This window comes from Mytilus trossulus, unplaced genomic scaffold (genome assembly GCF_036588685.1).
Source record: "Mytilus trossulus isolate FHL-02 unplaced genomic scaffold, PNRI_Mtr1.1.1.hap1 h1tg000128l__unscaffolded, whole genome shotgun sequence".
Classification (NCBI taxonomy): Eukaryota; Metazoa; Mollusca; class Bivalvia; order Mytilida; family Mytilidae; genus Mytilus; species Mytilus trossulus.
The window spans coordinates 3155219-3167227 of NW_026963301.1; the positions used below are offsets into that span (position 1 = coordinate 3155219).

Below are 12009 nucleotides of genomic sequence, written 5' to 3' on the forward strand. Positions count from 1 at the left end.
TTGGATGAAATAAGTAAGGCCATTACAATCTTGAAACCTGATAAATCCCCTGGGGAAGACGGAATTGTAAATGAATTTTACAAAATATATTGGTATTTGATAAAGGAAGACTTCGTGGCGGTTATTAAGGATATCTTTGACAACAATTTGCTCTGTGAATCTCAATATAGAGGTATGATCACGCTTATGTTTAAGTCTGGGGAGAGAGAAGACATAAAAAATTGGCGTCCTATAACGCTCTTGAACACGGACTATAAAATTATTTCCAAAGTACTCGCGGAAAGATTAAAAAATGTATTACCGCAAATAATTGATTTCGATCAAAAAGGGTTTATCAAAGGGCGCAACATTTTTCAAGGCAATAGATTACTACAAGATGTTATAGATTTTTGTGAATTAGAAGATGAGGAGGGTGCAATATTATTTTTGGATCAACAAAAAGCATTTGATAGGGCGGAATGGGAATGGATCGATTTTTGTTTATTAAAATTTGGGTTTGGGGAAAAATTCCGGAGTTGGGTAAAAATGCTTTTCATTAACGCCAAGACGTGTATTCATACGAATGGGTTTACTTCTAGATTCGTAGGCATAACCCGTTCAATTCGTCAAGGGTGCCCAATAGCCCCGATGCTATATATCCTGCAAGCAGAACCACTTGCAGCTTCAATTAGAAACAATCCTAATATAGAAGGAATAAAACTTCCTACTAGAACGGGGGACTATATTGAAACAAAGCTAAATATGTTTGCTGACGATACTCAACTCTTTAATAAAAGTGAGGAGTCTATCGAAGAAACATTTAAAATTCTAAAACTGTACGAAAATGCTTCGGGGGCTAAAATGAATATGGATAAGACTGTTGGCATGTATTTAGGCAAGTGGCGAAATAAAAAACCAAAATTTAACAAAATTAAATGGTCTAAGCGTCCTGTGAAAGCATTAGGGGTACAACATGGATACGGGATAGACTTAGATCAAATTTGGTTAGAAAAAATAAATAAGATAAAAAGCTGTATGGAAGTTTGGAAATCAAGAGATCTCACATTTACGGGAAAAGTTTTAATTATTAAATCCTTTGTACTGTCTGTCATTGGATACGAAATTGAAATGAGAGGTATCCCGGAGATATACGAAAAACAAATAAATAATATTATATGGTCCTTTATATGGGATGGGAAAACAAACCAAATCGCTAGAACAGTGTGCTGTTTACCGAAAGAAAAAGGGGGGATAGGAATGATAAACTTAAGGGACTTTATTAAATCAAAACAGGTGAAAAGTATGTACAGTATTGTCAACTCAAAAACACAAAAATGGAATGCAATAGGAAAATACTGGTTAACGTCACTAGACGAAAAATATGATACAGATTTTTTTATATGTTCTTGTTCGGACACTACATGTTTTAGGCAAATACAAATGTCCAAATATTATAAAGAACTTTTAATTTCCTGGTCTGACTTACAGAAAATCCAAACATCGGTCACGAAAGAGGACCTTTTAGAAGAAAATATATTCGGCAATTTTAAATTTAAGTTCAAGGGACATGCATTATATTATGCAAATTTTGCCTCCAGTGGAATAAAAAAAATTAAAGATATATGGGACTTAGACAATAAATCCTTTAAAACTTCTTTTGATATTTTTAACCGTCTTAAAGATAAAAGGAATTGGATTGCACAATATAGCCGCATTAAATCTTCGCTAACACATCAACAAATTGACGTTTTAAAAACAGACTCTAGCATGCAAAGTCACTCTGATAGACCTATAAAATTAATAAATTCTTGTCAATTTATAAAAAATGGAGTTGTCGTCGATGCCAAAAAATTATGCCTTAAAGATATAAGATACTTCTATGAGAATAAAACAGCTCCAAAAAGCCAGTTTAAGTGGAATTTACAATTTGGGAATGAGCTACCATGGGAATACATTTGGGAAAACTTGAATAAGAATTTAGCTAATAGGAAAACTAAACAACTTCAATGGAAGTTACTACATAATATAATTTACACTGAAGAAAAATTACAAAAAATGAATCGCTCAAACGGAAAGTGTCACTTTTGCAATGAAAAAGAATCACTTTTTCATCTTTTTATTTATTGTAAACTGGTGGAAGACGTTTGGCGGGAGATTTTTAAGAAAATATGGGATTTTTGTTCACAGTTAAATATCGAAAAATTACAAAAATCGGAAACAAGTATAATATTTGGGGTCATTTATGCAGATGCATCTTATACCCAAATTTTAGATACGGTACTTCTAATCACGAAATGGGTTATCTGGAAAACTAGAAATATCGCAAAATATCAAAATAAAGGGATAAGTAAATCGTTGATTTTAAATATGATAAAACAAGAAATGCAATTTTTGCTTAAATATTTTAAACCGAATACAAAAAACGAAGCCTTTTCTATTATGTGTGACATTTTTTGTATATAAATATACATTTTGTGTTGTCAGGTCAGTGCAATGACCTCTTTGATACTGATTGAATAATAATATGTATACTGCTCTCAGCTCCCTATGTACATGTAATTTCTATTGTGTATGTAATTCATGTTTATCATCTAATTGTAACAAGACATGTTGTATCAACAGGTTAATTTCATAAACAAATATTTACTCACCATATCTTTGAAATAAAACCTTTTGGAAATCAAAAATCATTAAATAATCCATTTTTTTATGAATGAACTACTGTAACACATCCCTTTAACAAATCGCACGTGGTAAATAATCACATGACCAGAATTTAAATGTAATTGAAATTAACATAACAAAAGACTTGATGTACGGTAACTTTGAAACTGCTTAATAAATACAGGTAGCTTTTGTGAGAAATAAAGATACAAAACAAACTTTATTTAAAAAAAATTATATATGGTGAGAGGTAAAGATATATAGATCGATAATGATTGCAGGTACATGTACATTTGTACAAGGACAGATAATATTTTTACTGAGGGTTGATGTTAATAATTTATAGTGGGAGTTTTTTTTCTCATTTGATTTTTCCCCGACAAATGAGATTGTAACAATTGGGGCCCCCTTAGTTGCTCCCCTGGGCAACTGAGGGTTGATGTAACAGGCGATTGTTAATAAAATATGTTTTATATTTAAAAAAAAAAAAAAAAAGTATGTAAAAGTTTGTTGCCAACTTTTTTTGATGAACCGCATAAACCATAACATGGGAGACCTATAGTAGGATTTTTTTCTGGATTGACTATTTATTTATCTGCATCCATTGCATCCTATGCTTTTATTTTAAACATATTTCACTTTTGCACACAGACTATTCCTTTTCAGGTCGTTTTGTGTCATGTTATTTAGGGGTCTTTTATATACATGTAGCTTACTCTACCTTATTGGTTCTGCTAAAATAAATGTTGAAGACTGTCCGAGATCTATATCTAGTCTTTTAGTTATGTTATGTTTATTGAATAAAAGGCACAGTTATACCCCAATAGGGTTGAAGGCACATATAAATGAACACAATACATCATACAAAAATAACAACAAAAGAACAAACATTATATACATTAAGTATCTATCATGCAGTTGTTGAGTCCACTCTCCTCAGTGACCATGACTTTTTAACAAATGGAGCCGTATACTGCATAATTGACGGACACGAAAGACATAAAACCAATTTATCCACATTATCCATATTATCTTTATCAGAATAGGTATTTCTAACTTTCTGTAAAAATTCAAGTCTCAAATCTTTATTTTTAATACATGTAAATAAAAAATGTTCTGCATCATCTATTTTATTTAGACAACAATGTTGACATAAACGTTCTTCCCTTTTTATATTTTTGTATCTACCCCTTTCAATTTCCAAAATATGGTCACTTACCCTTAATTTAGTAATTTTTTTCCTTATTTCAAAGTTATTCTCTTTAAGTAAATAAGGCTCAGTTTCATATTTCTTTTTGATTTTACTATAGATAAATAATTTATTATTTTCTGTACATGTTAAAGAATTTATTTTTTTAAAGAACAGCTTTTTATAGTTTTCTTGCATAATATCTTTCATGTGTTTATTCATTTTATATTTTTTCTTTTATGACGTCAATATTTTGTATATCAGATATATTAAAATTATTTTCATGAATTATATTTTTTACAAAAGTATACCAAGAATAGGTTCCTGATTCTTCCAACAGTTTAGTTGTGCAGTATGCATCATATAACGACGGATTAAATTCTATGTTAGATACTCTTGCCATATATTTTAGTGCTTAAACCTTTACATATATCTGGTGAGTAGTTGTCTAATTGGCAATTATACCCAAACTTCTGATTTTCATATAAGAACTGTAATCAAGCCTAAGTAGGCAAACTGAAAGGGAACTGTAGTACCTATAGTAAATAGCTTATTACAAAAAATTGTTCCACTTTAAAAAAAATCAATGAAGTATTTCAAATGATACAATGTAGCTAGCTATATAGAATATGTTTTGTATATTGTGCGTCTCTTTTCTCCTTTCAGTCACAGGGGCTATGTTGCATGGTTGTTTATATCATACATTTGTAACTAGTAGTAGGATTAATACATGTAGTAATGCAGTGTTGAATACTGATTCCCCTCTCTACCTAATTATGTTGATAGACCTAAACATAAAGCTTTATTACAACTCTCACACAAACTTAACATTAACCAAGTAAACTAAACATTGACCAATGAACCGTGCAAATGAGCTCAAGGTCAAATGAACTGTTACAGGCAGTCATGTACAGAAAACAAATCTTCCATACAACAAATATAGTTCACCTATTGCTCATACTCAGTCTCATAGTTTAAGAAAACAGACCAAAACAAAACAAAAACTCAACATTGGGCAATGAACTGTGAAAATGACGTCAAGTTCAAATAAAACCTGTGTGACTGACATATAGATCATAAAATATTTCCATACACCAAATATAGTTGACCAATTGCATATACTAGTAGTATTAGAAAAAAAAGACCAAAAATCAAAAACTTAACTTTTACCACTGAACCATGAAAATGAGGTCAAGGTTAGATGACACCTGCCAGCTAGACATGAACACCTTACAATCATTCCGTACACCAAATACAGTAGACCTATTGTATACAGTATAAGAAAAACAGACCAAAACACAAAAACTAAACTACATGTACATGTATAACCACTGAACAAAGAAAATAAGATCTAGGTCAGATGACACCTGCAAGTTGGACATGTACACCTTACAGTCCTTCCATACACCAAATATCCTAGACCTATTGCTTATAAATGTAATATCTGATATATGTACTTGACCACCAAAACTTAACCTTGTTCACTGATCCATGAAATGAGGACAAGTGAAAACTGTCTGACGGGCATGAGGACCTTGCAAGGTATAACATACCAAATATAGTTACAATGTATCCTATTTCTTATAATGAGAGAGAATTTAACATTACAAAAAATCTTATCTTATCAAGAAGTCACTGTTCCATGAAAATGAGGTCAAGGACATTGGACATGTGACTGACAGAAACTTCTTAACATGAGGCATCTATATACCAAGGATGAAGCGTCTAGGTCTTCAACCTTTTAAAATGGAAACCTTTTCAGTAGTTACCTAACCCCACTTCCATAGCGGCCGGACTACTATCCCTTTGTAGAGCTTTCTGCAACAAAAGTTGCAAGCTCGACAAAAATGAGGAATCTTATTAATTATACATCAGTCATATTGCTTTGAAACTTTTTTTTTCATGAAAAAAACTGAGTCAATAATCTATTATTTTTTTTTACAAAATATGGTGACATTTCACTTGTGCACATGTTAACGTTGATGAATCTTGCATATTTCAAAATCCTCTTTTTACTACACATTGAGCCCATAGTCAGCTTAAGTTTCATTTGTTCAATCCTGCATAAGTTCAACAAAAATGTCTGCTAATAAACAATTGAACCACATGTTTACCATTCTGTACATGAATGTATCTTATTTTCATTTTCATATACATTGCTGATTCCAGGTATCAAAATGTTCATCCTCTAGTAAAAAAATTCTTTTGATGCATGCTGACAGTGTACTGAAAATAAAAAAATAAATATTTTGTTATTAAATCAAGTTTGTTGATTCAATTGAAAAGTAATAATAAATGATAATTTTAATATATTATATGTCATTGTTATATGGGGATTTTTGACCCATATGTGATCTGACATTCTCATGGATATGATGCACATCATATGCATGTAAGAGTTAATTCCCTTATATTGTTTTAAATCTTTGAATTTCAAATTACTGTACCCTTCATTCTGAAAATTAGGTTTTAAATCCAAATGAAACTATCTTGAAATTATACAGCATAGATAATACATATAGTATAAAATCTTTAAACTATAAACAGTATACCAGTCTGTGTATGATTCTTTTGACCTATAAACTATAAATTTTAACTTCCATTCAAAATATTTTCCATTGGCAATTTTCTTGGGTGACTGTAAAATATAAAATAAATCAGTCTATTTCGTTATCAAAATACTGTAAATTCAGAAGTTATTGCGTGCAATTATTATTGTGATTTTGTCATTTAAGACTTAAATGCGATTTTAAATATTACGATTTTGAGAAAAATCCTGTTTAAATCACATAAAACATTTAAAAATGCGAGTTTAAATTAATGCGTTTACAACTCTGTCGCATTTTTCGCAATAATAAAAACCTCGCAATAATTTCTCAATTTACAGTAGTGTTAATTCATATTTGTCTATCATGTTTTAATTTGTTTCATATTTGTGGGATTGAAATCATAGCGCATTGTAAAATAACCAACTGGTGTTACCTTGAACAGACACATTTGGATTACTTACCCTTAATCATGTTAATATATTCTAGTCATATTGTTTTCTATTTTAAACAAAATAGTTTTGCTTTCAACATTACTTGTCTTTGACATTCCATTTGATTACTGTTTTCTTGATGTATATGTGCATATTCTGATAGTGTTTTTGTTGATACATGTATATAAAAGTCCTCTGTATTGAATTTTTGATTCATAGTGAACATCTTTCTCCATCCTGTAAATATAAAGCAAATGTACATACAATTACTAAATCTAATAAACTAAATTATTCAAAGCCAAATTTAATTAATTTTGCATGGTAATATTATCAACACATGAATACAAATTTGCCAAATAAATTACCAAGAAAAAACATATTTTCTTGCTCCAATGAAGACCCATTGGTGGCTTTCGACTGTTGTCTGCTCTTTGGTTGTGTTGGGTTGCTGTTTCTTTGACACATTACCCATTTCCATTCTCAATTTTATATATCTATTATTATAAATTTCTGCTCAATACATTAAAGTTACAGGCAAAGAAAACATGTATTATAAAAGTGTACATAAATATATGCAAGCTGATTTTATTTACGTTTTCAGGGCACTCACAACCTAGTTTTAATTTGAATCCACTGTCATAACACTATTAATTTGATAATTTTATGATATTAATCAAGTTGCAGTACATTTTTTAAAAGTAATTAATATTGTCAATGGATTATCATTTCTAAGTAGCATATGATAAGCATGATTAGTTGTATAAATATAATATGACTATCTAACCTATAGGAATAATATAACATAACGGATATAAAGAATCTGTACAGGCATATCATATTTGTAATAATTCCTGGTTATGAGATACATGTATAAGCTCTGAAATGGGTGGGTGATTCAGTGGTTAATTTCAATGTGTAAATTTCTTTTAAAATATGAGATATGAATTTAGAGGATGCATGGCTATTTTTTTTTTTTTTTTTAGCAGATCCATAAATTTTATAAGTGGGGGCCCACTGACTGACATAGGAGGGGGCCCGCTCCAGCCACACTTCAGTGATTCCCTATATAAACAACCAATTTTTTTTTCTCAAAAGGGGGAGCCTAGCCCCCCCTCCCTATATCCGCCTAGAGGGTGTACTTTTGAGCTGAACCCGAGACGTTCATCAAAATTCGTGGTGCCTCAGTAGCCTATATTTTGCAATTTTTGGGGCCTTGAAATTACATTGTGTACCCCCCCCCCCCCTTTTCGAGAACTTACAATCGGCATGAAAAGTGATCATACCTGCTTTCGAATTCGATTCATTTTGGTCAGTATTTTCAGATAGAGGTTTACAATGTTCTATTGTCTGAGCAAAAAGGGAAAGCGTGAATATTTTCCATAGAGATCGTGAAGAACACCTTGGCCAGTTTAAAAACGGATGTTGACAACTTGCGTGGATATAATATTTCCGGAGACAAGTGCGGATACCTTAGACCGAAATCCGAATGTAATTCACCAGTAAATAGTTGATTCAATACTAGTATATTATAAGGAAATGATGATATATTGGATTTCAATTTTCATGTTTGATATAATTTTACATTTTATTTTTGCCGTTTAAATCATTTCTTTGGAGCCGACTTATTTGATATTTTAAGACTTTTAAAATATTTCTTTTAGTCGTACATATTTTTAATGTAAATATAAAGATATCTGCAATCTCGGTGTGTAAATTAAATTGCTCATCCGATAAGTGGAGTGCTCCAATTAAACGGAGGTGAATACCTGTACAGAACAGAACAGAACAGATAGTAATTAACTGAAATATCTGGAATAAACCTTTACCTTTTGTGTTGTTTAGCATGAAGAATAAACATCCAAGAATGTCATTAATGCAACTTTTCAGCATGGAATGACAAATCCAACGTCAAATAATGGCCGCCATTACGTGTTGACAACGTCGTCTAGTGAACCGTATCACTGAGCGGCGAAATCCTTACTCAGGCGCTTCCGGTTGTCCTACTGTTTAAACAAACAGAAACGATAGAAATGTAGTGATCCTTAGCATCGCAATTCTTTTTTTTTTGTCTGTAAGGACGCTGATGGCGAGTCTATGTTTTTAATGCGTAATCCACATTTCTTTAAACTACTGCAACTCATCCAAAATGACTTTCTTAAAGAAACAACCACTTTACCTCCAAAAAAATGGGGGAGGGGGTAGGGGGGGGGGGTGTCTGAATCAGATTGTTTTTGCGGGAAAGTTTATAATTTTTTTTTCGATGGTACCAATTCAATACTTAACACTGTAATGTATGGGGAAACTTTTGATTCAGAATAATATTTAATTCTAATCATCTGAATAACCCGATTTTTGTTTACTCAATTTGTTGAAAAATCCACTGCCCTTCTTTTTAAAGTTAAATGGTCGTTCCCTCACTGCTAGAAAGGTTGTTCAATAATTTGAATTCGGTTCTACTTAATGAACATTTAAATGGCAAATAGTTTACAAGTGTGAACAAATCTTATGTACAGGTAGCTAAACAAGGTGTATAGATGTGAACAAAATCAATGTGAAACTAGTAGTGCAGATTACATTAAACAAAATGTAAACATGTTTACTGTACACGGCGTTTGGTGTGAACACGACCATAGCCAAGTTTGAAAAGAAAAAAACTGTACGTTCATACAAAGGACACCTTCCTCGTCTTCAATAAGTTATCTATAACAAACACGCCTTACTATTTGCAATACATATAACTGACGAAGTCGATATATAATAAAAACTGTGTTGTCCATGCATGGCTTCAAGCACACACACATCAAAGTTGAAATGCGACGTTCCTTGAAATTCAAGTTTTTTCGTATTTACAATTTGTTAAGCGTATTACACGTATTGCTGCAATGTAATGATAGTTCATTCTCGGTTTTAATGGTCACAATATTCTTATAAGTATCGAGTTGCATGTAAAGTTTAGACTAAGATAGTGAAATAACCTGCTTGATTATTGATAACATTGTTGTTAACATAATTTACTTGAACGCAAACTTTTGAAACGAAAATAAAGATTCCAGATAGCTGTTAAAATAAGCAATTTTATATAATAAAAAATATAAATAATACATAAAAAATGCAAAAAAAATTAATATTTATCTAAATATGTTCTCAATGCCCCTAATACCATGTGCAAGTCAGTTGATGGTCAGTAGGGTTTTTGGTCTACAACATGTTCTGTGACATGCGGAAGTGGCACATAATATAGAAATAGAATGTGTGATAACCCTCCGCCTTCTGACAGGGGAATATATTGTATTGGTTATGCCACCGAATTATCACAATGTCACTTAGGCGACTGTCCAGGTACATGTTATGTTCAATTAGAGATTTCCAATAAAATGACATACGGACCTAACTCGACGTACGCACGTAACGGGACCGGTTATTGCTTACCTATTAATTTGGTTAAATGCGTCACTCAAGTTATAACTAAGTATTCCTTAACTATTAAACCCATTCATGATAAATTTTAGCAATATCAAGTATTTCTAAGATAGTGAAAAACAAAAGAATCATGATTGTTATATATCATGTGATTATTGAAACTCCCGCCAAAACTTTGCTATGATAAGACCACGTATATACACGTATCTTTACCTATCATACGCTTGATTTGAGTTGTCTTTCATGGTTTTAACCATGACTTTGTTTTTCGATATCCTTTGCAAATGAACCTTCTATTATTTAATAGTTGACATGTTTTATTTGTTTTTATCAGATTGGTGTCCCTTTAAAGTTTTACTTACGTTTCTTAATGTTTAAATTATTTGATTTCCGTAGGTATTTATTTTTACACAGATTTTTTTTTAGCCTTTTGAGAAATATCGAATTTAAATTGTTAGTAAAACTTTGTCTCTGTTAAAGTTGGGATTGTATCATACTTTATTAAGCATAATTTCAAACGTTTTCTTCTCCTGCAATTAATCTTGTTTATTTATAATCTCCACTTTTCCCGAGGGAAAAGTTACGACAAAGGGATGCGTATATTTAAATTTTTTTATACAGGTCTTTTACTACTTCTTTAAATTTTAATAGTTTTAACTCATATATACAAAAAGATTTTTTGTAAATAATAATGATTTAGTATGTAAATAAGTGTGTTCACCAATTAGTTATACCAGTTATATATAACAATATGTAATTTGGAAGGTGTACTTGATTAGCAATTTAAGACTAATCTGCTTATAAACATTGACCGCTGTGGACAATAAACTATCATTTTATAGTACATAGTAATTGGCTAAAAAATGTCCTGTCCCAAAGTATATCTGATTAAAAGTGAATGAAAATGCCAATTTACATACTTGTTGCATTTTTTAAACATCTGTAATGCCACTTCAGTCTTTACAGTAATTTTCTTTTTAAAATGTACTTTTAATCAGTGAGGCTTGATATTGGCATATCAGGAGCCGGTGGTTCACTTGATGTCGTTGATTCATATTTGTTATATTTGTTTTTCGTAAATTGTTTTATTTCAAATCAAGCCGGTAGTTTTCTCAATTGAATTGTATCATATTTTTCAAGTTGGATCCTTTTTAAAGTCGACTATATGGTATGGATTTGTATCATTGATGAAGGCCGTACGGTTGCCTATCATAGTTGCTTACATCCACTTCATTTCTTGTTGGTAATCATACCAAATCTCGTTAATATTTTTTTAATAAATGCCTTGAATATTCTCAGATAATTAAGAATGAGCTTTCAGTACCTTGTCTTTCATCATTAAAGTGAAACTGTTTTGGGCTGAATTCAAATTTGCTTAGTTGAGCTATTTCCGACATTTTTTTTCTATATTGTGCTGTTACACCAGAGTGTTGAGTGCTGATAATCGCGTTTAATTAAAACAAATTATGTACTGGCTTTCTCAGGAGCTTTTAATTCAGTGGGTGTGGTTGGTTACTTTCTATAATTTTTGGGTTATTTTTACTCTTGTAAAATTATTTATTTTCGTTTGAACTTTTTCATTTTTCTAAGTCAATGGCTTATATACTAGTATCTGATTATATGAGTATTTGCTTATTGTTGACAATACCACGAGCCACTGTAGTCGTTGTTTACCGTATTTGGCACAACTTTTTGGAATTTTGGATCCTCAATGCTCTTCAACTTTGTATTTATTTGGCTTTTTAACTATTTTGATCTGAGCGTCACTGATGAGTCT

General features: G+C 31.2%; 1 long non-coding RNA gene across 2 annotated transcripts; it reads right to left on the reverse strand.

The window, feature by feature from the left end:
- Nucleotides 1–5804: 5804 nt before the first annotated feature.
- LOC134700245 (uncharacterized) lies at nt 5805–8807 on the reverse strand. 2 transcript variants are annotated; one of them, XR_010103820.1, is made up of 3 exons: nt 8639–8807; nt 6843–7049; nt 5805–6058 (listed from the first exon to the last, which is right to left on the reverse strand). It is a non-coding gene; the product is annotated as an uncharacterized LOC134700245 (long non-coding RNA). The 2 variants fall into 2 exon arrangements; XR_010103819.1 differs by lacking the exon at nt 8639–8807 and adding an exon at nt 8096–8406.
- Nucleotides 8808–12009: the final 3202 nt, after the last annotated feature.